Source organism: Aotus nancymaae, unplaced genomic scaffold (genome assembly GCF_030222135.1).
Source record: "Aotus nancymaae isolate 86718 unplaced genomic scaffold, 86718_ANA_hifiasm-v0.15.2.pri h1tg000036l, whole genome shotgun sequence".
NCBI classification, from domain to species: Eukaryota; Metazoa; Chordata; class Mammalia; order Primates; family Aotidae; genus Aotus; species Aotus nancymaae.
In genome coordinates this window covers 89,123,068-89,146,387 of record NW_026988450.1, presented here as the reverse complement: position 1 = coordinate 89,146,387, position 23,320 = coordinate 89,123,068, and the positions used below count along the sequence as shown (strand labels likewise).

The 23,320-nt window shown below is 52.6% G+C and overlaps 1 protein-coding gene across 1 annotated transcript in view; it reads left to right on the top strand.

Annotated features, from left to right (window-relative positions):
- The first annotated feature begins 247 nt into the window (after positions 1-247).
- The window catches only part of SLC45A4 (solute carrier family 45 member 4), a 103,723-nt gene continuing 80,650 nt past the window's right edge, over positions 248-23,320 (top strand). Inside the window, exon 1 of the mRNA XM_064384658.1 lies at positions 248-291. The gene's annotated coding sequence lies outside the window, so the exon portion shown is untranslated. The remainder of the gene's footprint in view (positions 292-23,320) is intronic.

Here is a 23,320-nt window from a genome sequence, read left to right as displayed (position 1 = left end):
GGGGCCGGCGCTGCGTCAGCGGAAGCGGCGCGGAGCGGCTGTTTCCGACCCGATAAAGCGGCGTTGTCCCCGCGCGCCGGCCGCAGCCTCGCAGCGCTCCCTCCGCGCCCGCGTCGCTGACTGACTGACCCGCCCGGCCGGCCGGCCGAGGGAGCAGCCCCCGCCCGGACCCGCCGCCGCCGCCGCAGCCCGACCCCCGTGCGCCCGGGGCTCCGCGCCCCCGCCGCCCCTGCCCGGCCCGGCCCGGCCCGGCCGCCCCGCCGCCCCCGCGGCCCCGGCCGGAGGAGACAGGTGAGTGGCCCATCCCGCCGCCCCCTGCACCTCGCGCCTGGGCGCCGGGCACCTGCCGCCTCTCCACCCTCACCTCCCGCACGGCCTCGGCCTCCAAGCCGGGTCCGCGCCGCAGCCCCAGCCCCTCACCTTCTTCTCCGGGGGAGGGGACCTGCCTCGACCCGGCCTGCGCTGGCTCCTCAGGGGCCCCATGCCTTCCCGCCTCCTCTTCCCAGACTGCACCTGCTCTGGTCTCCAGCCCTGCAGCCTCCCTGATCTCCCTCGGCCCCCACCCTGTAACGCGCGCCTTCATTTGGACCCGGCCCCCTTTCGCACCCATCAGTCCCTCCGACCCCAGTTCCTCGGGTTTCTCTACCCAGAGAGGAGCTTGGCGCCTCTGACTCCTGGTCCTGACCCTGTCCTGCCCTCCCACCCTTGCCTGCTGTCTCTAACTTCTGAGAATTCAGCCCGTGACCCACCACTAGCGAAGTGGCCCCCTCGCCCTTCTGCCTGTACCGGTCCTCCCAGCCGAACACACTTCCTTCTTCCCCTTCCCCCTCCCCTTCTTTCCCACCCTTCCCTCTCCCCAGTGCACGCACGCTCCTCGCAGCACTGCTAGCCAGTGTCCCCCACCTCGGACCCCGAGCCTGCACCGCCGGACTGTGGCGCTGCCCTGGTCTCATCGACACTGCCCTGCCGTGTGTCCCTTTGAAGATACCTTGATTCCCTGAGGCCGACCTTGTTCCTGGCGCAAAGAGGCCAGGGCGTCAGTGCGTCCAGGCCCAGAGCCCCTGCTCTGTGGAAGTCCCTGCATCTTTGTCTGCGTCTCAGCACCCCCTGTCCCTTTCCCCTTTGAGCTTAACCCTTTCCTCCCCCAGGTGTGTGCTCTGGATTGGAGCACATCCAGCAGAGGTATTTCCAGCGGAGGCTGATCCACACGGGGCCCAGCATCCTGGTTAGCTATTCAGAATGATTCTAGAAGGCTGTTGGGGCTAGGGAGGGTTTGGAAGGGCCACTTGACCTCCTAAGGAGCCTGAGAGTTTTCTGTCTCTCCAGTCTGGGTCACTGAAGGAGTGTGGCTTCGGGTTCACAGACCTAGCCACTGACCCCCATCTGATACCTCAGCTGACTCCAGCAAAACAGGGCTTGTCATTTTTATTATTATTGTTACTGGGGCTGTTTTTTCCAGTCTAGGACCTGGAGCGAGGAGGGTTTACCAGATGAGTGATTGAAGTAATTGTCGTGGGGTCAGATGATTCTTGTGGGCTGGCAGATTCTGAATCGAAGCCCATTTTGCTGAGGAAGAGCACTGCTGCGTGTGCCTGGCGTTACTGAGAGTGCCCTGCACTTTCACTCCCCAGATGGTCTCATCCTTCCTGCGTCATGGGCGGACAGGTAGAGTGTGGTAGGAATCTTTTCCTTCTGCTGTTTTGTGCTGGTTTTAGGAAAAAGTAAGAGAACGAAAAGCTGGAGTAGTGGTGTACAGGTTAGGGAGTGTAACACATGGTAATCAGAGCAGGTAACACCCACGGTCCTTTAAAAAAGTGAGTAATTTCCTCACCTTTTTGCTAGGTTTGAACTGCGTGTTAAAAGAATGAGCGGAGATGATTTAATGCTTGGGAGAGGTTTAGAAGAAGCCACTTGAGGATGAGGAGAGGCAGCTGTCAGGTTCGGATGGAGGAGACTCAGGCGCAGTAAAGAATTCCTGTGCTTCTGGAGAGAGGCTGGGGAACTAACTAGGTCGTTTTACACATCAAGGGTTTCACACCCATTCAGGCTAATTGTTTTTGTGGCAGTGGTTGTAAGGAAAGGAGCAGATCGTTGGAAATGTGTGTTTGAAATACACACTGGGTATTTAAAGATGTATTTTTGTGGCCCAGGTGTTCACCGGGTAGGGAGGGGGAAGGCTGCCCGTGGCCGCCTCCCGGGGCTCGTGGGGGGAGTGGCCTGCTGCCCTGCCGAGATGCCTGCTGCAGCTTTGGCCCTTTCGCATGGTGAAAGCAGATCAGAGATTGGACTGCGTGAGCTCCAAGGTGTCTTGCAGCTTGTAACACCCTCTAACTTTGCTTATTGGAGAGGAGGGAGGTGGGGGAGGGGCGGAGCAATCCTGTAAACCGGATTCTGCCTCCTTTCTGTGAGCCTTGAGATCCCGCCCCAGTCCTCCCCGCAGATCTGCAGGGGAGGAGAGGCCTGCGGCAGCTCCCCGCTTTCCCAATAGAGGAAAGGCGCCGAGGAAGGTATTTCAGCCGATGTTGAGGTTCTTGGTGGTGAATGGATTGCATCTGTGTTGTCAGGAGCGAGGAGGGGAGGATAGAGGAGCGCAGCTCTGGGGTTCGGGCTGTGTGATTGTCGTTCTGAGAATGGTGCAGCCTACCCCCTGCCCTCTCCCACTTGTCCCTAGGCCCCGAAGCCCACTGGCTGGCTGGGGTGGTTTGTGACCCACAGCCTCATGGCCTGGCACCAAGTGAGGGTGACTGGCAAGCACTGTAGGTGGCAGGCAACCCCAAATTGCCAGTGCTCTCCTTGGGAACACCCCTGGCAGAGTCATGTCTGTAATTTGTGGAGCCAGAATGTGCTGGAAGCCACGTTCCTGCTAATGATGGGTGAGGACTGCTGCACGCCAGCCTCTTCGCTTCCCCAGGTTTTCATCACTGCGTAATTATGCTGACGAAGCCACACGTAGTGAGACACCATCAAAAGGTTGTCTCCACCTGAGCCGGGAAACAGATCTGACCAGAGCAAACCTCCCAGCTGAAGAGCAGCCTTGTAGAAAGGAAGGGGCGAGAGAGGACCCCAAAAGCAGGCGTCTGCCGTGGGTTTTCCTGCGAAGGACCTGAGCGGCTGCACCTCCCCCACCCGCTCCTAGACAAGGTCCCCTTGTTTAGATTAGCTTAATTACCCCACCACAATCAATGAACAAGGATCTTTTTAACTGTGAAACTTTCAAAATGTGCTTCTAGTGGCCTTTTCCCCCACTATCAAATGCTAAGCCTTTGTGAAGCCAGGCAGTTTCAGAGGACTGGGAGGCCTCTTGAATTTTCATGGAAATGAATCTTCTCTACCCTGAATCAGGAGGGGGCCTGCCGAAAGAAGCTTGCCCAGGCCCTGTCGTCATTTTCAACCCTTTTCATCTGGGTGGAGGTGACAGGAGAAATATCTAGTGGGGACCTCCTAGCGTTTGTGAAGTGACCTCCTTGGCAAGTGACTTTTGGAGGAGGCATTTTAAGAAGATTAAAACATCCACGGACTTAGAGGGCAGCCGCACAACCCACTTAGTGTTTCATATCCCTGGCAGAGTGGCTTTTTGAGAGCCGTGGATGGGTCGCTATTGTTCCCACCTCAGACAACGTGGGTGTTAATGCCCCAGAAAGACTGGGCAGTCGGTAGGGGTCACTTGTTGAGTGCCACTAGTTAGATTGCGGGAAGCAGCACAGAACCCTGATGGTGGAAAGAAAGGCCCTGAGTTCTCCTTGGCTCAGCTGCTGTGTAGTTTTGGGACCTCGGGTGAGAAGGGGAGGGAGTTCGGGCTCTCTCTCTTTTTGTCTTAGTCTCACTCTGTCACCCAGGCTGGAGTGCAGTGGTGCAGTCTCGGCTCACTGTAGCCTCTGCCTCCCAGGTTCAAGCGATTCTCCTGCCTCGGCCTCCCAAGTAGCTGGGACTACAGGTGCATGTCACCACGCCTAGATAATTTTTGCATTTTGAATAGAGACAGGTTTCACCATGTTGGCCAGGCTGGTCTTGAACTCCTGACCTCAAGTGGTCTGCCCACCTCGGCCTCCCAAAGTGCTGGGATTATATAGTCTCTCTCCTGTGTGTATGTGTTTGTGTGTGTTCAGAGTCAGGGTGTCTCACTGTGTTGCCCAAGCAGGTCTTGAACCCCCAGACTCAAGTGATCCTCCTGCCTCAGCTTCCCAAGTAGCTGCCAGGATTATAGGTTCATACTACCACACCTGGTGGGCTTTCTCTTTTTTGTAGTTAGAGAGGCTGGGCTGCAGCTGCATTATTTTGAGGGTTGTCCCAAGGCTCACCTTCCTGCCTAGTGAGGGCTCCAGAACACAAGTTCACTCATTCCGTCAGAACTCCGGGGGCAGCGGGGAGGTAGTGCTAGGCATTTTGTCCCCAGTGCAGGAGTAAGAGGGTGCTAGCCCGTCCGGAAGTGGGACCCTGAGGCAGCTGAAGGGATTTGCATGACCTTTCAAGTCACTGGACTTGGCGTGTCACCCTCCCACCTTGCTGGGCCCAGGCCCCAGTGAGGAAGGAAGGCATTGTTCAGACCTGGGTCTCAGTGCTTTCATCCTCCTCAACCTGTTGAAGGATTTTGCTGGCCGTGAGAGGAAACTGCATTCCAGAGGTGCTTAATTTGCTGCATTTGAAAGCCCCTTCCAACCTGGGATTCTGTTAGGCTGCTTGGTCTGAGTTTTCGTAGTTTGCTCCAAGGTTTCTCCTGGGGTTCTGCCTTGGAATCCTGGATCCACCGGAATTGATTGGCAACCACATTTTTCCTGTTTCAAAGAAAGGAAGCTCTGGAATGAAAATGCATAGCAAACCGTTGAAATAGAGAATAAAGAGGGATTGACACAGGGTGCTCACCGGGTCAGGTCAGGTGGTTATTGTACTTTTATATATGACTCTTAGTGCACAGTTTTAGGAAATCACTCAGACAGGCTGGGCACAGAGGCTTGTTCCTGCAATCCCAGAACTCTTGGAGGCTGAGACAGGAGGATCGCTTGAGCTCAGGAGTTCTGGGGCCAGCCTGGGCAACATGGCAAAACCCTGCCTGTACAAAAAATACAAAAATAGCCAGGCATGGTGGCACATGCCTGTAGTCCCAGCACTTTAGGGGGACTACAGATTGGGAGGTGGGCAGATTGCCTGACTCTGAGTTTTGAGATCATCAGCCTGGACAACATGGTGAAACCCTGTCTCTCTAAATACAAAAAAAAAATTAGCCACGTGCGATGTCTTGCATCTGTGGCCCCAGTTACTCAGGAGGCTGAGTCGGGAGGATTGCTGGAGCTCAGGAAGTCCAGGCTTCAGTGAGCCAAGATCACGCTCAAACTGTTCTCCAGTCTGGGCAACAGAGTAAGACCAGAGTAACCCATCTCTACTGAAAATGCAAAAATTAGCCGGGTGTGGTGGTGCGCGCCTGTAATCCCAGCAACTCGGGAGACTGCATGAGAATCACTTGGATCCGGGGTTGGGGGGTGGCATGGAGGTTGCAGTGAGCCAAGATTGCACCACTTCACTACAGCCTGGGTGAAAAAGCAAGACTGTCTGAAGAAGAAGAAAAATAGAAAAATGGTAGACACATTTTTAAGCTGACATTTAAACTTTTTGGTCCTAATGTTAAAGAGCTGTGAAAGATGCAATTTCTAGTATGATGTGAGTATTTAAAAGTAATTGTTGTATTGCTTTTAAAAAGTATCCAGTGTTAAATATCTTAATGATTTGATACCTACCATCAATCACCCTTTAAAAAAAAAATGAACAAACTGTTCTTAACGGTTGTGACGCATCATTGTTTTCTTTGTGAACTTGTATGTTTCCTCCGTTTGGAAGTCTTTTTATCTCTCATTCTTTTTTTCTTTTGAGATAGTGTTTCCCTCTGTAACCCAGGCTAGAGTTTAGTGGCGAGATCAGGGCTCACTGCAGCCTGGACTTCCTAGGCCCATGAGATCCTCTCTCCTCAGCCTTCTGAGTAGCTGGGACCACAGCTGTATGCCATCATGCACAGCTAGTTTTTATTTTTATTTTTTGCAGAGATGGGGTCTCACTATGTTGCTGATTTTTTTCTTTTTTTTTTTTTGAGGCAGAGTCTCACTCTGTCCCCCAGGCTGGAGTCAGTGAGTGGTGCAGTCATGGCTCACTGCAGCCTCGACCTCCGGGGCTCAGGTGATTCTCCCACCTCTGTCCTCCAGGTAGCTGGGATTATGCTGGCTAATTTTTCTTTGTATTTTTTGTAAAGACGGAGTTTCACTATGTTGCCCAGGCTGGTCATGAACTCCTGGCCTCAAGCGACCCTCCCGCCTCCTCAGGCTCCTAGAGTGCTGGGATTACAGGTGTGAGCTGCCACACCTGGCCTATGGACGGCTCTTTATACTTCTCTGTGACGGAAGCGTATACGTATTGCAATTTAAAACATTTCTGTGATCGTTAGGCTATGTTAACATGATCCAGAAGAATGTTGTCATTGTAATTATCAGTACAGAATTGACCACAGAAGCATAAATGGATCATTGATCTTGATAAACAGTTACTAAATGCATGAAATCAAAGTACACTGAAAGGAGGTCTCAAAGAGCTGTGGGGGGGTGGTCCCTTTAAGGTGCCTTAATTAAAGGGATAATTGAACTGTCCTTGGTACCAGGTACATCTCTGTTATTGGAACATTCCCTGGGAAGAGTGCCGCCTTCTTGTCTGGGTCGGGCAGGTAGTGTGAGGGTCACATTGAGTGGAGGTGGGGGCCCCCTGGGCATTGGGACTTTCTCCGCGGCAGCTTCTCAGGCAGTTTAGTTTTAGGAAGGAGTTCTTGGGGACCTCGAGGCTCTCTGAATTCCCACACGGGGGCCCTCTCAGGACACTCCTGTGTTGGTCCAGGGCGCTCGCCGTGCTGCCATGCCTGGTCCACAGGTAAGGGCCGTCCCACTTCATCAGATCATGCTGCCAGTGCTGCTCTGCATGAAGCTTTATTAATTGCATGTTTTCTAAATGCGCAGTTAGAGGGCAGATGATCCATTTCATGAGTGAGCATGTTGCAGCGTTTTTATTTGGTTGAGCTAAAATGTAAGCCTATGGAATTGTGCCTTGAGTTAAATTTTAATTTGACAGAAAGGTGTGATAGAAACAGAAGACTAACATGGCCAGACTTCAGATTCCAGAAGATTTTGCCCAGGAGGAATCCGGTCACCCTGCTCCACCTTCTTCCTGTGCAGGGCACCGCTGTGCCTGTTCCACGGTGGGGCATTTGGTCTCAGGCCGCCAGGTTGCCTCTAGGATTAGGGCCATGGCGGGGGTGGGAAGGTGGGCCTCTACCTGAGAACCCAGAGGAAGCTGGTGCAGGGCATTGACACTTGGCATCCCTGAGAAATTGCTCAGATCTGGAAATGCTCGAAAAGTGGAAAGATTTACTATTTTTAGCCTTTAGACCTATTGAAATTTGGTATGAAAATCAGTTTAGTAACCAAAAAACAGTCACTTCCCTTCCCACTCAGAAACAGCACGCTGAGGACAGAGTGGTAGAACTGTGCGTTGTGTGATGGTTTTATGACGTAACAGGAGAGGCGACCGAGCTGGGGCATCTGGCATCTTCCTGCTTTGTTGGGGGAAAGCGGGCTACTCGCCCAGCTCTGTGGAATCGGTAACGTGGGTCCGCCTGAAGTTTTAACCTGTCTTCCGTCCTCAGGGCTGGCCACTAGGAGTCCACTTAAGAATGCATCACCTCCACCTCAGCCATGCAGATATTTGGGGAGGCGATGGTGTCCTCAGATTGAGGGGCCAGTCCCGTCATTCCAGGGATGGGTGAGGAGAGGAGCGGCTCCAAGGTCCTGTTCTAGGAACCCTGTGGTTTAAACAGTGAAGAACCAGAACAGGAAGACAGGCCAGTCCCTAATCACCCCCTAGAAATGGATGAAATCGCCTCCATTGTTCTCTTCTCCAAAGCAGCAAATCCTTATATTTTCTTTGTGTTTTGGGTAGTGACACTGAAGTCAAGGTTTCAGGCTCTGAGAAGACTTTGAGAAATGTTTTGGCTGCTGAAGAAGAGCACGTATAGCGGAGTCCATTTGTTTGTAGAAATTCCTGCCCTAAGCTGGGCTTTACTTCAGTCTGCAGACCCGCTCCCAGCCAGGAGTTCTAGAATGACTGCTAGTGGTTTTTCCTGTCGCTTATGTAAATCGGCATTAAAAGCTTAGAGTGCGGAAGGCCCACCCTCTCAGGTCCTGCGCACCGCCACCTTCTGCTGGATGGAGCCAGATCCCGGGCTTCTGCTCTGCGGCTGTTCACTGTGCCCTTTCGAAAGGCAGCTCTGATTGGGTGGCCAGAACGACGCCCACAGCTCAGGTGGTCTTGTTCATGGACTTGCAAGCCTGCAGCTGGTGTCCCTAGTGTGACAGGCATCTCCCTAGGTGATCTGAAGGGAATATCAGGGCTGTTTAAAACATTTCTAGCTCACTACTGAACTGTTGACATGTCGAGAGTGTTTTTAGTTCTTAAAGGCACTGGGCTGCCCACCGCTTTCTCCTTCAGTGGAGGCATGGAGCCCTGGCATCCTCACTGTAGGGGGTGTAGGGAGAGTTGACAGTCTGGGCTGGGCCCTCCCTGGCTTTGCGACCTTCTGGAAGCCACCCAGTGCTCAGGACTTCTGCTTCTGTGTGGTAACCGGGGCACAGGATGGGGTTCTGTCCCCAGCACTCAGTAGGCGCCTGAGAAGGGGTCACAGCAGCACTCATACTGCCAGACAGTGTGGCATCTGCATCCGTGCTGGGCGCCCAGCTAGGCCCTGTGGAGCAGCGCCTGGGGAGGGCGCTGACGAGGGAGAGGAGCCACCCGGTACAGCTGGGCCTGGTGCACCTGTGGGCCACTGGGTCGCATTGCTCATCAGCTCCCCCAACCCTTACTGAAAAGTGCCGTCTGGAGGTTGCGGTGAGCCGAGATCGCACCATTGCACTCCAGCCTGGGTAACAAGAGCGAAACTCTGTCTCAAAAAAAAAAAAAAAAAAGTGCCATCTGTCTTCTGCCTGGAGAAATGCAGCAGTGCCACCCATGCCTTGGACTCGACATCAGGGCATCTTTGCGGTCACTCCCTGTGCCAGGTAGGTGCTGCTGAAGAGGGCTCTGTGGCCAGCCCTGCCATAGCATGCTGGTTCCCATGCCCCTCTTCCCTGGCCAAGAGCTTGGAAGGAAGGAATCCCGGCTTCTACAGGCACAGGCAGCTGTGCCCAGCTGGCACTGCCCTCTGGGTTGGCTCCCTTGGAGGTCAGGGAGCAGATGCTGCCACTCCGTTTGTTTCCTTGTTTCTTTTGGGCTGGCCAGTTGGCTTGCTGGGTGAGCGTTTGGTGCCCAGTTTTGCCCTCTTTTTGGGCGCTGTCTCTAGGCTTAGGCCGTAAGCGAGCAGGGCACTGGGCCTGCTGTGGTACGTTCCATTCTGGAGATGGTTCACAGGTAGCTACTCTGTGCCAGGCTCAAGGCATGTGCCTGAGAAGCTGACCATCTGGGTACAGTGATGGGGCAGGCCTGGGAACCCTGAGGAGGGCATCCAACCTATGGCTGGGCGCGGACGACGTCTGAGCAGGTGGTCCTTAAATGAAACAGAACATTGTTATTCAAAACTCTTTACTCTGGATGTTCTGAGACATACCTGAGACAGTGAAAATAGCGCCATCATGTCACCCCCCAGACTCATCACCTGTCGGCAACTCTGTTGACTCTTGCTAGTCTTTGAACTGAGTTTTAAAGGACACGGCCCGTAGGAGGAAGGGAAGAGCTTTGCAGAAAGAGTCTATGGAGTGTGGACATGAGGACGCAGGGGCTGCTGGGCCAGCCAGGCTCGCTGCGGGGGCTGTGCCCAGAGCAGGGGCCTCCCGAGCAGCCCTGTGGCCCACCTTCCACAAAGCTGGGCTAACAGGCACAGGGAGAAGATAATGGGGTGTTTTGTTTTGTTTTGTTTTGTTTTGTTTGCAGTTTTGGGCGTCCAGTCCTCTTTAATACTATGGCTGCGTGTGAGAAGAAACTTAGTTGCTTTTAATGAAATGAAATGAGATAATGTTTAAAGCTAATAAAATTTAAAATAAAATTGGAACCGTTTTTGCAACAAGTGAACTAGCCAGTGGCAGTTTTGCTAATTCAAAAATCTATGCCAGAAGAAGAAAGCGTTTTGCCATTTCCTAGATCTCTGCGGGTGGACAGTCTGCAGATGCAGGCTGTGTGTGGTGTGGCCACTGGCCGGGCTCTCAGCCCCGTGTTGGTTCCTGACAGTCGTGCCATCTCCCTGGCAGCAAGGCTGTGTGCCGATAAGGGCCCTGCGGCTGGTGCCAGTTTGTGGTTGTAAGTTCAGATAGGTTTTTGATTAAGGTTTCTGGGTCTGTGGGAGGGCCTGGAAGCCCCGTAGATGCAGGCTGCGGTTTCTGCCTGGCGATGATAGGTTCTGGGAATAGGTTTTAAACATTTCCATGTGGATTTTCTCCTGATCCCCTCAGAGCCTTGTCCATCTGGGGATTTATTTTTGCCCACACAGTTCTGCCTCGGCTTAGTGGGCCTTAGGCGTGGCCCCCAGGTCTGCCTCCCCCCAGTATCCGCTTGCCGCATTGCCAGGTGGGGAGAGTGCCCGGCGCCCACCAGGTGCCTGCCCCTGCTTGGTGGAGCCCTGTTGCATTTGGCTTTAATAACTCAGAGGGGAAGGCTGCTAGGGAGGTGCTTGTACTTTCTGAAGCCCCAAGTAGATGGTGTAAAGAATCCAGAGGGGGCGGTTTCTGACCCTCCTCCCAAGGCCCTCACTGGTGTTTCTAGTGCAGCATGGCAAACCTAGCGGGATCTTAGTATCTTAGAGTGGCCAGGCTGCACTAACTACATACCATCGACCAGATGGCTTAGCAACAACAGAAATGTATTTTTCTTTTTTTTTTTTGAAAGAAAGAAAGAAAGAAAAAAAATGAAGAAGAGGAAGAAAAAGGAAGAGAAAGAGAGAGAGAGAATGGGAGTATTGCTTTCTTGCCCAGGCTAGAATGCAGTTTAGTAATGGGTATTGAAAACCTCTTTTATACCAATAATTATACTTGATGTAGACAGGAAGGAATAAGGGAAGAAAATAACAAACAAGCAGCCAACCAATATTTCATTTAAACCTATGAAATGCTATGCGATTACTAAGGAGTGATTTACTTCCAATTATGTAGTCACTTTTGGAACAGGTGTGAGGTGGTAATGTATGTTTTGTGTATTTGAAGTGGAGAGTTCTGTAAATGTTTATTAAGTTTACTTGTTCCGGGTCTGAGTTCAAGTCCTGAATGTCCTTGTTAATTTTCTGTCTCGTTGATCTACAAAATCGTTAGCTCTTCTTGTTACATTGATCCTTCTGCCATTATGTAATGTCCTTCTTTGCCTCTTTTGCTCTTTGTTGCTTTAAAGTCTACTTTATTAGAGGCGAGAATTGCATCTCCTGCTTTTTGTTTATTTGTTTATTTTTACTCTGTGGTTGGTTGATAAATCTTCCTCCTTCTCTTTGTTTTGAGTCTTTGTGTATCGTTGCATGTGAGATGGGTCTGCATGCAGCATACCGATGGGTTTTGGCTTTTTATCCAATTAGAATATATATATAGGTTTAATACTGGCATTTGATGCTAGCTGGCTGTTTTGCCCATTAGTTAGTGTAAATTTTTCATTGTGTTAATGCTCTTTGCTTTTTGATATATTTTTGGAAAGGCTGATATTGGTTGTTCCTTTATATGTATAGTGCTTCCTTCAGAAGCTCTTGTAAAGCAGGCCTGGTGGTGGTGAAGTCTCTAAGTACTTGTTTGTTCGCAAAAGATTTAATTTTTCCTTCGATTATAAAGCTCAGTTTGGCTGGATCTGAAATTCTGGGTTGAAAGTTCTTTTCTTTAAGGATGTTAAATATTGGTCCCCACTCTTTTCTGGCTTGTAGGGTTTCTGCTGAGAGATCTGCTGTAAGTCTGATAGGTTTCCCTTTATGGGTAACCTGACCTTTCTCTTTGGCTGCCCTTAGTATTTTCTCCTTCATTTCAACCCTAATAAATCTGGCAATTATGTGCCTTGGGGTTGGTCTTCTTGAAGAATATCTTTGTGGTGTTCTCTGTATTACCTGGAGTTGAATATTTCCCTGCCTTGCCAGGTTGGGAAAGTTTTCCTGAATGATATCCTGAAGAGTATTTTCCAACTTGGATTCATTCTCTTCGTCACATTCAGGTACACCTATCAAACGTAGATTAGGTCTTTTCACACAGTCCCATATTTCCTGGAGACTTTGCTCATTCCTTTTCATCCTTTTTTCTCCATTCTTGTCTTCTCATTTCATTTCACTGAGCTGGTCCTCGACTTCTGATATCCTTTCTTCTGCTTGATCAATTCGACTGTTTAAACTTGTGCATACTTCACGAAGTTCTCGTGTTGTGTTTTTCAGCTCCATCAATTCACTTATATTCTTCTCTAACTTGTCCATTCTCGTTAACATTTCGTCAAACCTTTTTTCAAGGTTCTTAGTTTCTTTGCATTGGGTTAGAACAAGTTCTTTTAATTCACAGAAGTTTCTTATCACCCACGTTTTGAAACCTGCTTCTGTTATTGGAACACACTCGTAATCTATTAAGCCTTGTTCCGTTACTGATGAGGAATTGCGATCCCCTGTAGAGGGAGAGGCATTCTGATTTTGAGTACTCTCTGACTTTTTAGGCTAGTTTCTTCCCTTCATTATTTATTTATCCCTCTGTCGTCTTTGTAATTACCAACTTTCTAACTAGGTCTCTGAGATGACGTCCAACTTGTTGATTCCCAGCGCCAAAATCTGAGCAATCCACTGCGCTGGCCAAAATAGCGGTGTTAAGATTGATGGTGCTTTTCTGCCCGGGAATCTCCGGGCTCTGCACCAAGAACTGGCGCGCTAAGGCACCAGCAAAACCGCCACGCCGGCCACAAGAGTCGCCCTGGTGACCCGTGGGGCTCCTCTGCTGGGAATCTCCTAGTCCATGAGCAACAAATATTCGTCTGAAAGTGTGGCATCCTCTCATTCTCTGCGCTTTCACTGGGAATTACGAGCCCGAGCTGCTAGTGATCAGCCATCTTGGATCTCTCCAGAAATGTATTTTTCATGGTTCTGGAGGCTGGAGGGTCAAGGCAGGCACAGGCAGATTGGCATCTCCTGAGGACCCGCTCCTGGTTCAGACGTGCCCCTTCTTGCTCTGTCTTGTCGTGGTAGAGGGCGTGAGGTCTTTCTCGTCACTTCCTTTTTTTGTTTTTGAGACCGAGTCTCACTCTGTCACCCAGGTTGGAGTGCAGTGACATGATCTTGCCTCACTGCAGCCTCTGCCTTGCCAGTGCAAGTGATTTTCCTGCCTCAGCCTCCCAAGTAGCTGGGACCACAGGTGCACCCTGCCACACCTAGCTAATTTTGTATTTTTAATGGAAATGGGGTTTCACCATGTTGGCCAGGCTGGTCTTGAACTCCTGACCTCAGATTATCCGCCTACCTCAGCCTCCCAAAATGCTGGGATTACTGGCATAAGCCACCACGTCTGGCCTTCTTTTGTTAATTTTAATATTTTTAAAGAAATGAGGTCTTGCTCTGTCACCGAGGCTGGAATGAGGCAGTGCAATCATAGCTCACTACAGCCGAATTCCTGGACTGAAGCCATCTTCCTGCCTCAGCCTCCTGTGTAGCTGGGACTACAAGCGTGTGCCACCATGCCTGGCTAATTTATTTATTTATGTTTTGAGACAGGGTCTCACTCTCTTGCCCAGGCTGGAGTGCAGTGGCACAGTCTCAAGTTACTCACATGATTGAAGTGAGTCATGTGCCTCAGCCTCCTGAGTAGCTGGGATTACAGGTATGCACCACCATGTCCAGCTAATTTTTGTATTTTTAGCACAGACCAGGTTTCACTATGTTGGGCAGGCTGGTCTCAAACTCCTGGCCTCATGTGATCTACCCACCTCAGCCTCCCAAAGTGTTGGGATTACAGGCATGAGCCACAGAGTCTGGCTAATTTAAAAAAAAATTTTTTTTTTTGAGATGGAGTCTTGCTCTGTCACCCAGGCTGGAGTGCAGTGGCGCAATCTCATCTCACTTCAACTTCCACCTCCCTGGTTCAAGCGATTCTCCTGCCTCAACCTCCTGAGTACCTGGGATTAGAGGGGTGTGCCACCACGCCCAGCTAATTTTTGTATTTTTAGTAGAGATGAGGTTTCGCCATGTTGGTCAGGCTGGACTCGAACTCCTGGCCTCATGGTCAGCCCACCTCGGCCTCCCGAAGTGCTGGGATTACAGGCATGAGCCACTGCGCCTGATCTCTTAAATATTTTTATAGACACAGGGTCCAGACTGGTCTCGAACTCCTTGGGCTCAAGCAATCCTCGCACCTCAGCCTCCTGAGTAGCTGGGACTAAGCCATGCGCCAGTGTGCCCAGCCTCTTTGCCTCTTATATAAGGGCACTGTCCCATCCATGAAGGCTCTGCTTTGTGATTGGAGGACCTCCTAAAGGCCCATCTCTTAATACCACCACCTTAGGAATTAGGATTTCCGTATGTGAATTTGGGGAGGGATACCGACACTCACACAGCAGCACTGGTAACTGTTAGTTCTGAAGAACCGAATTGCCTTCAGAACCATTATGACTGTGGCAGGCTCTGTGTGAAGCACCTGCCATGTGGATTTAGAATTAGCTTCTGAATTTGCCAACCACTCTGCGTGGAAGCAGTGTCCCTGTTTCACAGATGAGAAAACTAAATCTCAGAGATGTTAAGTGACCTTTTTTCTTTTCTTTTTTCTTTTTTTTTTTTTTGAAACAGGATGTTGTTTTGTTGCTTAGGTTGGAGTGCAGTGGCTCCTTCATAGCTCACTGCAGCCTCGAATTCCTGGGCTCAGTGATCCTCCTGCCCCAGCCTCCTGAGTACCTAGTATCAGTGTGTGCCACCACACCTGGCTAATGTTTTTTATTTTTATTTATTGTAGAGATGGGGTCTTGCTATGTTGGCCCGCTGGTCTTGAACCCCTAGCCTCAAGCAATCCTCCTGACTTGGCCTCCCAAAGTATTGGGATTGCAGGCATGAGGCACCGTGCCTGGCCTCTTAACCCCTAACTGGACGTCTCTGCTGTAAGATGTCCTCAGGACAGTGGGAGATGCAGAGGCAGCAGCTGCAGAATGAAGGTGAATGAGTTGATGCCAATGCTCTTGCAGCTCCAATGCTTGTCATCGTTTTGGGTGGGCTGTTCAGGGAGGACTTCTTGGAAATGGAGGCTTAGGAAGAAACAAAGCTAGCGCTCAGGAGGCCGCCACGGGCAGGGCCTGTGCGTGAGGACCAAGTTGCCGTTTTGGAAGGTGGAGCTGGACTAGTCTTGGCGCCATCTCCGTTCATTCTCATAAGTGACCAGGGCACGGGCAGTGCCTGGATGGAAGCCTGTTTTCCAGGGGTCAGGCTTGGATGGTGGCCTTGTCAGGCTGACACCCGGGCTGTGGACATCTCGTCCCCTGTGCCACAGCGGCAAGGGCCCCAGAGCCAGGGAAACTCTCTCCTTACGAGATGAACTCCGCACCATCCTGGGCTGTGCGGGCTGTGGGGCTGTGGGGCTGCTGGGGCTCTCTAGGCCTTGAGCCTTGAGAAGTTGTTTTCTCTCATCACATGCACTCAAGCAGGGTACCCTGCCCGGTGCTTCCTGCCTCTGACGACCTTTCAAGCCGATGCTGGGTTCTGAGTGGTCAGTCGAGGCGCCGCAGTCAGTGCTGCCTTGGGACAGCTTCGGGAGGCAGAGCTGCCTGTGGGTCACGTGGGGCACTGCAGAGCGGAAATGGGTACTCCAGACCCGCTTCGTTGCATCTTAGATGACTTCACGTGATTGCAGAAGGGATTTCCTTACACCTGTCCCCTGCCGAGTGCTGTAGTTCCTGATAACATTTAAACTTTCAGTGTGAATAGCCCTGTGATGCACTGCTGTCTCCATTTTAAAAAGAGATCTTCATTGAGGGATTGAGCCTAACTTGAAGGTGGCAGCCCTGGGAATTCGCCTGGTGCCCTTGGGCACTTCCTGCCAGGTGTGGGAGGTCCTGCAGAGATTGGTTTCTGGAGCTTCCCTCAGGGCCTGGGGCAGATCTCTAACTTCTGTGTGCCCCAGGGCCCTGCCCATGAAGCAGGCATGGTCCCAGCATCCCTCCCACTTTCCTGTCTTAGGGGCCCCCTTCTGTGGCTCCTGTGCCTCCAGCCTGTGGCAGCTTCTCTCTGACCATGCTGCTCCCTCCTGTCCTGCGTGTTCTTCCAGACACTTCCCTGTCTGGAATATCTGCACCCCTCTGCCAACCCAAGACAGACAGGCCCACCTGTGGCTCCTTCCTGAAGCCCAGTGGGAGGACCGTCCATGGGGAACCCGGGGGACCTGCTGTCCCCACTCTGCCAGAGATGAATGGTCTGTTACCTGTCAGTTCCTGACTCACTTTCTTCACCTTTGAGCTGAGGCCGCCACCTGGGAGTGCCTTGGCAGCCCCTCAAGGGTGAGATGAGGCCTCGGTTTGGCATCAGCTCCTGGCGGGGCTCTGCCAATGGTGTCACAGGAAGTGACTCCCTCCCAGGGTACCTCCCACACAGGGGTTCTGCACCACCTGGGCATGGGGTCAGTGCTGCTGCTACCCTTCTGTGTGCTGCCATCTCTTCATGCATGTGTTTTTCCTGCCTTGCTGGCTGCTGGCCCCCATTTAGCACGCATGGGTTCCCTGGGACGTGGGTTGCCACGCGGAGCTCACAGTCGTTCCTGCCACAGGGATGCTGGTGCTGTTTCACTGCTTACAGGGGACTGGCCATGAGGGGACCGCTCTGGGGAGGCCTTATGGGACTGTATGGTCCCAACCTTGGACCACCAGGGACTGTGTGTCCCAGCGAGCCTCAGGCCAGCCTTGTCCCCACTGGCCATCTGCCTGCAGTGCTGCCTTGGAAATGAGGTTGGTGAGGGGGGCTTGGGTCAGGGCCGCCTCCGTGACCTCCTGCTCTGCCTCTAGGCTGGGGCTGGCTCCCGCGCGTGCTCCCTCAGTGCCTCTGCCACAGCGGCCCCTCCCGGTGCTGCACATTCGTTCTCAGCAGCATTGACTGAGACCCCCTTGCGTCCAGCCACCCTGACCGGTCACCAAGGGTTTTCTCAGGTGGCACATGTCCCCAGGAGCTTGGGCAGGGTCGCTTGGTGGGTCCTGGGGGAGTGCTGTGCTAACAGCCCGTGGAGACCCTGGCCCGTGGACTCGGGTCCTCCTGATCCGCAGCGCGGCATGCCCAAGGGCCTTGTTTTTGCTGCCAGCTGGCCTGAAGCCCCACACCAGATGTCTCAACCCTTTTTCAGACCATTCTTTCTCACTTTTTCTTCTGTAGATCTTTATCCCAGAAGATCTTTTTTACATTTACTTTTTTTTTTGAGACAGAGTCTCGCTCTGTCCCCCAGGCTGGAGTTCAGTGGCTCTGTCTCTGCTCACTGCAACCTCTACCTCCCAGGTTCAAGTGACTCTTGTGCCTCAGCCTCCTGAGTAGCTGGGACTACGGGCGCCCACCACCACATCTGGCTGATTTTTGTGCTTTTAGTAGATACGGGGTTTCACCATGTTGGCCAGGCTGGCTTTGAACTCCTGACCTTAAGCTATCTGCCTGCCTCGGCCTCCTAAAGTGCTGAGATTACAGGCATGAGCCACTGCTCCCAGCCCATTTACGTTTTTTGATTGCAGAAAAGTTTTATACACAGAAAATGCATGCCTTTCCAAGCATGCCTTTTCTCTTGCCCCAACATTGAGCTAAGCTCAAAGGCTACCACGCTGTGCTGTCTTCAGTGGCACTTTTTCGGTTCCATCCTATACTTTGCACGGTGCCATCCATTTTCTTTAATACTTCGTGGGCTTGAGAAAGCAGGTCGCCGTAGTCACAATGAATTGCTGGCGTGCGTTACGTAGCCCCACACATCCAGCCTCAGTGGGGTGGGGCCGCTGTCCTCAAGTCACCATGCGTGTGGATGTCCGATACCCATTTCCGATGACTGACCGTGATCTGGGCCCTGGGGGGCACGTAGGCCCCTTGCCTGAGTGTCCCAGGGTCAGGCATCGGCTCACTCCTCTGTCCTGTAGTTTAGAACCAGCTTTGAGGCTGATGGTTCTAGTCTTGATCTGTTAAGTTAATCAAGAACTTCCTAGCCCTTCGTCATCGTTTATAGGGTGTGGTTTTTGTCACTGACACCTGCAGTGGCCCCTGGAGACTGTGTGCCTGTGTGTGTTATGGAATGATGTTAGTTGCTGTGTCAGGCAGGTCCTCGTGTTGCCAGGCGGCAGGTGGCACCTGCAAGGAAAGAGAAGGCAGTGAGGGCCCGACGGGGTGTTGGGCAAGGCTGAGGGACGCCAGCAAAGAGGGATGAAGCCTCATGCTGTTGCTTCCACTCCAGGCCCAAGGGGCACAGGAGGGAGCTGTTACTGGATTCCCCCAAGAGACCAGGGGTGTAGGAGCAGGCCATAGCCTTCCGAGGAGGGACCGAGGAGCCTGCGTGCTTGACCAGCTCCTGCCCCGGGTGTGTGGGGGGCTCTTTGCTCCACAGCCTCCTCTTGTGGTCCCCCGTTGGGTGGGAGCTGTGACCTTGATGGTGGTAACTTGGAGCTGTGGAAAGGGAGCAGAAGGAGGGACTGTGCTGGCCCGCATAGCTGAGGAGCCTAAGCCCAGAGCCAGATTGGCAGGCCTAGAGTGCCATGACCTGGTGGGACATGTTTGCAGGTCTCCCGAGTGTGTGCTGCTTTCTCCTGTGAGAACCTGCCTGGGTTGCACATGGACACCCCCTTGTCTGCTGTACGCGGCTTCCAGGCAGCTCCCAGGTGGTGAGGGGCGGGAGTCGGGCGCATGAGGTCTGGTTTCTCTGTGCTATGATACCTAAGTTAGTGCACGACTTCCCAGCACCTGGCATGCAGGAGCAGCAGCTCTGAGAGCCAACGCGGTGACCGGAGCCCGGAATCTAAGGGTGAGCGGTGGTGCCCCAACTGCTTCTTTCAACCTGATGTGCAGATGAGATGAATGTTTTATCTGGAGGACGGCTCTTGCTTTGGTTATGAAATGTGAAACCAGTGTTTTGCTGGTTTTTTTTCTAGCTCAGTCTTTCCTCGGCTGGGTCTGTCCTGGGTTACTTTTCAAAATGCATGAGCTAACACCCTATACAGAGGGTTCAAAACAAGCTCGCCGCTGCCCTGGCGAGCCACGCTGGTAACACTGCCCCGGGAGGGTTCAGAACAAGCTCGCCGCTGCCCTGGCGAGCCACGCTGGTAACACTGCCCCGGGAGGGTTCAGAACAAGCTCGCCGCTGCCCTGGCGAGCCACGCTGGTAACACTGCCCCGGGAGGGTTCAGAACAAGCTCGCCGCTGCCCTGGCGAGCCACGCTGGTAACACTGCCCTGGCAGGGTTCAGAACAAGCTCGCCGCTGCCCTGGCGAGCCACGCTGTTAACACTGCCCCGGGAGGGTTCAGAACAAGCTCGCCGCTGCCCTGGCAAGCCACGCCGGTAACACTGCCCCGGGACTCCACTCCAGACGCCTCTGCTTGCCTGACTGATGTTATTTGGTGGATGCAGTTGCTTTACATGTGGGTGCACATACTTTAATCCACTCCTCTGGGATCAGTTCTAGAAAATGTGATTTGATTGTTACTTTCTGACATCACTGAGTATGTGTTTGATGAGCTTCAGAAAATCTCCACTCTGTAGTGATCCGGTCTGTTCCTTATAGCTTTTCTAAACCTAGAATCTATTTCCTCTGTTTCTGTTTGCCTTTTTTTTTTTTTTTTTTTGGTATGAACCGAAATTGCTCAACTAAATTCTGAAGTAAACTACAAGAGAGGACCCATTTTTTAAAAATTATGAGAAGATAATGTAATAACCGCATCGCAGGGAAAATTCCTTTCTCCAGTTAGGCAACTTGTGTGTCCCCAGCCCTCTTTCTCCAGACTCAGCTGGTTCTGGATCTTTTGGGGGTCATGGATTCCTTTGAAAATCTGGTGAAAACTGTAAACTTGTTCCCACAAAACTGCAAATAGATGCGATTTTGTATACAACTTATGGGACGTTTTGCCAGTGTGGTGGCTCAGGCCTGGAATCCCAGCACTTTGGGAGGCTGAGGCGGGCGGATCACCTGAGGTCAAGAGTTCAAGACCACCCCAGCCAACATGATGAAACCCCATCTTTACTAAAAATACAAAAATTAGCTGGGCATGGTGGCGGGCAGCTGTCATCACAGCTATTTGGGAGGCTGAGGCATCAGAATCACCTGAACCCGGGAGGCAGAGGTTACAGTAAACTGAGATCGCCACAACGGCACTCCTGCCTGGGTGACAGAGCGAGGCCCTGTCTTTAAAAAACAAAATCAATTTGGGAGTAATCATGTTTGTCCAGGGAAGCTCCTCCCTAGGCCCCCCACATCCCCACAGTCTCTGGACACCAGATAGGGCCACCTGCAGCATGGGCTGCCTGGTCTGTCTCTGGACCCGAGGACAGCGTGCTTGGCCTGGTCGTTCTTGGGAGCTGTGCTTGGCAGCCCTGGAGGAGGGCGGGCTGGTTTCGTCCCCAGTGGAGGTAAATCCCAAGGGTGTCTGCCCTCATGACTGGTTTGTTGTGTTTCATGTCGTCATCGTGACCAACACTGCCGAATCTGCAGAGTGCCCGGAATGCTGCCGTGGTGGCGGCATGGGCGCCGCACATTTACTTTGTGGAGAAACATCAGGTAGTTAAAATTAGCAGTGAGCGCCACGGAAAGTCAAGGTTGGCCAAAAGAATTCTGCAATGTCACATTGAGAAATGTGGCGGAGATAAGACTTGGCAGTGTTGGAGTGGCGGGTGGAATTCTCAACCCCCAGCCCAGCCTGAGTGGGAGGGCCGGGCTTGAAGCTGCGGCACTCGGGGCCTTCCTGCCAGTGCCAAGGAGTCCTGGAGAGGAGCCTAGGGTCAGACACCTGCACATGTGGTGAACTCACAGCCAGATGTGCACCACGGCACTAAAAAATAGATTCCTTCATACACAGTGCAGTGTGAGATTACCACAGATGTGGATCGTGTGTAATATACATATGTACATGTGCATGTTATGATGTATGTACGTGTATAATCATAGGATGTATAACAATTGTACTGTCTAGTATAATGCAACATAGTATGTTTTTTGCTTTTTACTTCTTTAAAGTTCTCTGTAGGGTGGTGTCTGGGTGTCGGAGTTCTCTGCTAGCTCATTTTCCCTGCTGAAGTGAGGGACTGCATGCTTGGAGAGGATTGGGATCTGGGATCTGAAGCTGTAGGGCCAGGGCCTCTCCGTCCAGCGCCCTGGGCCTCCAGGGCAGAGGTGGCACTTGGTGGGCTCCTAGTGCGGAGGACTTGGAGGGTCCTTGCCTTACCTGGAGTGCTCCATGGGCCGGGCGGGGGAAGGCCTGGGAAGACCCTGGGCCGTGGGCTTCCTCTAGCCCTCACCCCTGGCCTCCCTGAGCCCCCCTCTGCAGGGGCCACAGCCGCAGGGGCCCTTGAAGGTCCTTCTGGCCCCTGACCTCTTAGCTCCTCTTACTACAGGGAGCTGACCCTTTCCAGCGTGGCGTCCACTGAACTAGGAAGCCGGCTTTTCAGCAGGCCGGCCTGGCTCTTCTCCGCCCAAGGAAAACCCAGTCATACCCATTTATAAAAATCGCCTCTCTGCACTCTTCAAATAAAACTGATAATTCTCAGCAATCTGTTACCCCATCTGCAGCCCTGAAAGATGAGATTCCTTGTTTGAATGCTGAGCCATGGTTGAGATAACATTGACTTCACTCCAGGTGACTGTCTGTCATAGATGAAGGGCTGAGTGACTTAAGGGGAACTAAGGTTTGGAACTTCGGTTTTTGATCAGCGTGGAATTTAATGTTATTCACTGAGAAGGACAAAAGTACAACCCCTCTTGGGTCCAAGTCTCCCAAACGGCAGCCCTGTTTCTCACTCCTTCCCGAAAGTGCAGTGTGCGCTCCCTGCCTCTGCCCCTGCCTCTGCCCCCACTGCTCTCGCCCTGGCCTCTGTCCCCACTGCTCCCTGGCACCGCCTTCCTCAGCTCATCCTCTCCCCGAGGCCCTGGCTCCAGCACTCACCTCGCTGGTTTCATTGCTGGCAGAGGCCCTGCTTATTCCTGTGGGACCACATCCCCTGCCTCTGCCTTACTCTTGAGAGCTGGGGTCCTTTCTCCAGCCCCTTCCCGCACCCACGCGCAAGGATGAGCGCCTCGATGTTACTCATCTCTGACTACAGCCCAGACTGCTCCCCCAGTTCTCCTGCCGTGCCAGCTGCCTGGCTGTCTGCATTTGGATGGGGAGTCCCACAGAAAATGTGGTCCCAAAGGGACAGGGAGGGTGGGAGAAATGTGGGGATCAGTGCAAAGACATCCAGCCCCCTGGGTGGCTGGACAAGAGGGTACAAGAGCTGCTCCTTCCCTGAGCCCCGTCGTCTTCCAGGTGCCCCTGGCCCGGGCCCTTCTGTGTGCCGCCTGAGAGCCGTCTCCTCACCGCCCCCATAAGGCCTGTCTGCAGATGCTGGAGATGCCAGCAGTTCCACCCGGCTGCCTGCTTCTGCCCAGCAGAGAGCCTGCTGCACCTTGGCAGCTCTTGAATAGGGTGGCGAGTAAAAGGAGGCACTTTTCACCTGTTATGGCCTAAATCATTCTCTCACTAGACTGACAAGATGCCGCACAGAAGATCCTTTTTAACTGAATACATGGTGGTGTTCGTATTAAAGACAGTACTTGACTGTCTAGAATTGTCCAGCCTGCCAAGGAGGCCAGAAGCCCAGCACCCCAGCCATGGGAATGCAAAGCTCCAGACTCACTGGGAAGGGTTAACGAGGGACTCTGGGGAGAAGGCCAGTCTGTGTCGGGGCACCGTCTGCACTCTGTGCCCTGTGTGTGGGTTATTTCCTCTTGTGAAAACACCCGTAGTATCCAGGTGACCTCACCTATCAGAGCAGCTGAGTCATGATGCTGAAAGTTAGTATCTGCAAGGAGAGGTTTTCGTAGTTACGGTTATGTCTTCTGCCTGTTAAAATTAGTCTTCTGAAGAAAGCGTGAGCTGTGCTGCGTTTATAGTCTGTCTATTATAGGTTGCTGCTGGGCTCTGACAGCCTTTCTCTCATGATGATAACACCCTTTGTGTGTGGTTTCCAGTTGTAGAATGAAAGCATGTAGAAGTGGAAGGAACCGGGGAGGTGCTCTGTTCGCACCCTGTGGCCTCACACATGACCTGGAGAGGCTCTGTTCACACCCTACACCCCTGCACATGACCTGGAGAAGCTCTGTTCACACCCTACACCCCTGCACATGACCTGGAGAGGCTCTGTTC